Source organism: Urocitellus parryii, unplaced genomic scaffold (assembly GCF_045843805.1).
Source record: "Urocitellus parryii isolate mUroPar1 unplaced genomic scaffold, mUroPar1.hap1 Scaffold_2260, whole genome shotgun sequence".
Taxonomy (NCBI): domain Eukaryota; kingdom Metazoa; phylum Chordata; class Mammalia; order Rodentia; family Sciuridae; genus Urocitellus; species Urocitellus parryii.
In genome coordinates, this window is record NW_027552361.1 from 36202 (window position 1) to 39859 (window position 3658).

The 3658-nt window shown below is 33.0% G+C and overlaps 1 pseudogene; it reads right to left on the reverse strand.

The window, feature by feature from the left end:
* Positions 1-1167: 1167 nt before the first annotated feature.
* On the reverse strand, positions 1168-1327 carry LOC144251801 (U6atac minor spliceosomal RNA; annotated as a pseudogene).
* Between the last annotated feature and the right edge of the window lie 2331 nt (positions 1328-3658).

Sequence of the window (3658 nt, forward strand, 5' to 3'; positions counted from 1 at the left end):
TATATTATGTCATGAACTTTAACCTGAATCAATATTGATTTGCCAATCAGCTCATTTCCACTATCATAATCTTCCATAAAATTAGTAAGAGTTAATACTCACATGACAGTTACTATACACTATGTGGCATCCATTTGGGAGTAATTGCAGGTATCGGAGTAGTCCAGTTAACAAGAGTCTTGAAATGATTTAGTTGAAACTCTAATTGATGTGGCTTACAGGGAAAATGCAAATGATATTTTCATCATTGCCTCTTACTGAAAATTATGTTGGCATATTTTATTTATTTTAATAATGTGCTTTATACAATTGAACAATAATTTACAGAAATTAAACATATCTCTAATCTCTATTTGTGAGCTACAGGGCAGTTCAAATACATTTTTGAGGTCTGAAAAAATTGTACTATATTGTTGTGAGAAATACTAGTATTTTTTAGGTGACTGTAAATAAAGAATATTGAAAAAAAGAGATTCTTAAAAATACAGATATTTTAGAAATCTGCTTGAAGTGTATACAGTAGTCAAAATGATGGTTCATTATATTTCAAAGTCAATTAATATATGTGTATTTCTCCAAGCAGGATAAGAGAATATGTTACTTAAAACGTTGAGTTGTTGTAGTATACCAAAGAGAAAATTAAATTTTGATGTAAGATAGTTTAATATCTAGGTATTTATTTTTATTACATTTTGACCCAAAATTATTCTTTTAAGTCATTTTCCAGCTGGTTAGTTTATTTGTTTTTAATGTGTTTCTTTCCTGTTATAATTCATAAATGTTTATTTAATCCCATAATGCCCAAAGCACACATATATTAAAAGCAGCTGCTATAACACTTTTAATTTCTAGATTAACATTCCTTTGATTTGATTTAGTGTATCTTGTTTTTGTTCAGAGGCAATACAAATTCCTTAAATCAATATGGATTCAAATTTATTCCTGCTGACTGTTTAAGTTTTTGTGCATGTAATGTTTTTTTTTTCTCCTTTAGCATTCAGAGAATTTAGTGTTTTACTACATTTGTTCAAAAAACTTTAGTGCTGGGATTGTGGCTCAATGGTAGTGTGCTCACCTAGCATGCATGAAGGACTGAGTTCGATCCTCAGAACTACATAAATGTAAAATAAAGATAATGTGTCCACTTAAAACTAAAAATAAATATTAAAAAAAGAGAAAAGAAAACAACTTTAGAGGACTGGTATTACAGCTCCATGATGGAATGTGTGCCTTAACCGTATGCGTGTTGTATGCGTGTTGTCAGGCCCGAGGGCCTCTTCCATCCTTGTCAAGGGGAGTGCTAACCTTCTCTCCTTTCATACAACATGGAATGTGTGCTTAGCATGTGAAAGCCTCTGGGTTTGATCTCCAATATCACAAAAATTTAAAATAATATAAATAAAACAATTTTGAAGATTAACATGAGCTTTACGTAAACAGATATTTTCAATTTTCTTTTATACTATGAATGTAATTATACCATCTATTAAAAACCACAAATACCAATATCCTTTATTAAAAATCATCTATTTGAAAAATTGCTGATATTTACTGAAAGAAACTCTAAGAAGATTCAGCTCTCCATTATTAAATATAATGTCATAGGAAGTTGATGAAGCAAGCAATCTATTCTTTAATTACATGACTAAATTTAGGATAGTGTCTAGTTTTAGTATATACATGGCCATCTATAAGTATATCATTAAATTTCCTTAAACTCAAAATTGTGATTTTTTTTCAGGAAAAAAAAATGATTTCTTTTTCTTGGGGGTATGTTGCTAGTGTTATTGTGTCCCTTTGTAGGGAATATGTTACCTTACTAAATTATCTTTATAAACCACTAATTATTTTATAATATGTCACATATATGAGTTTTTTATGGTTTTTTATGTCCCTACACTTGTATATGTACATATGGCATATCAATCGCCTGTACTAATTTTATAGAGTGGTTTTCATAGCAAAAGGGTTTCTCCTGGAGATATCTCCAAGGGTGAGGGTTATGTAGATTATGTTGGCTTTGGTTCAGGTAGGTACTTTTGTGTAGGGTCTTTGTAATTTCTAGTTTTGTGTAATGTCAATGGGAATCTATAATCCATGTTGGGGTAGTCCATGGATGTTTCAGTGTTCTGGGGTTCCATCAATATCAGGGATGTTTTTCTCTTAGATGGGGTGAGTTGGCTGGCATCTCCAGGAATATTATACATACATGTCAGATTGGGGACCTATCTGTTTTTATGGGTACCCTGAGAGTGGACTATTCTGGCAGCCCCCCCCCCCCCCCGTGCAGATCCATAGAACTCCAGGCAGGCAAGGTCTCAAGATGGTGCTGGGTTCAAGCTCAGGAAGCAGGGTTCAGGTCTCTGTAGGTGAAACAAAATAAGAGGCACTGTTGAGATGGTAGTAATTCTTTATTCGGAAAATGCAATAGCCCCAGCCAGTTCCATTTAGCCCTCAAACCCCTTCCAGAGGCCTTTTATTATAAGCAGGCCAGACAAAGAAGGCACATTGCCAACAGATAAATCAGTGGGCTCATGCCCACAAGTAAATGTTTATGACCTTGAGTACATGTACTGAATCAGAGTGTTTATGACCTTGGCTACACAATAAAAACATAGCCCATCAGAAACCTTGCTGAGAGTGCCTAACTATAGTCATTTGGGGCCTTCCCCACTGTTGGTAAAGGTACAAAGGTGAGCTGGACTCTCACCAATTCATACTACTGGTAGCCTTGCAGCTCCCCAAATTATGCTTAGGGCCTATGAGAGCTGGGGGCTTCTCTAGCTATAAGTACTCCTGGGATTTGTGGCATTAGTAGGGACCTCTGGAGGCCTCCATCTTAATCTCTCTCCAGTGAGCAGAGTCCCTCTTGGTTCAGGGTTGAGACAAGTGGGTAGATATTGTGTGCTTAATTCCCCTTTTTATAAAGTCTTGTGTATCTCCATGCTCCAAGATGCCTCTACTATATTCCCATTGCATTCCAACACTGCTTCAGACATTCCAGTTTAATAGGTATTTGTTTTTCTTTGTTCCTTATCCTGTTTTTTTTTTTTTTTTGCATGAGGAGGTAACATTGTTAGGCATCTATAGTAATGAATATTGCCAGTGTCCTATTTGTAAATTTGTAATAGTACCTTCTAAATAATCCAGAGATAAAGAAAAAAATCATAATCAGAGGAAAATTGTGATTAAATAACAATAATAAAAATTCAAACTTTTGAGATCTGCTTCTAAACTTCTTGAAGGACATTTTATAATCCTAAATGCTTGTATTTTAAAAGAAGAAAGCCTGAAAAATCAATTAACTATGCATCCATTTAAAATAATGGGAATGTGCTTTTGTATGTGGGTTTGTGTATAAAGAAGAATATGTCTAAAGAAGATCAAATAAATGATGAAGAGCATAAAATACTGAAATAACATAGCAACAAAGACAATGATTAGTTCTTTGATCAATTTGTTAAAAAAATGATCAATGAAAATAGAAATAGTAAAATAAACAATATTAAAACTCATATGGGACATATTATAAAATAATTAGTAGTTTCTAAAGATAATTTAGTAATATATGAAAAATAGGTGAAAATATTGGTGAAATGACACACTTCCTGAAAAGCATTAATTTGAAATATCAAGTATAACAAAATAAAAAATCCAA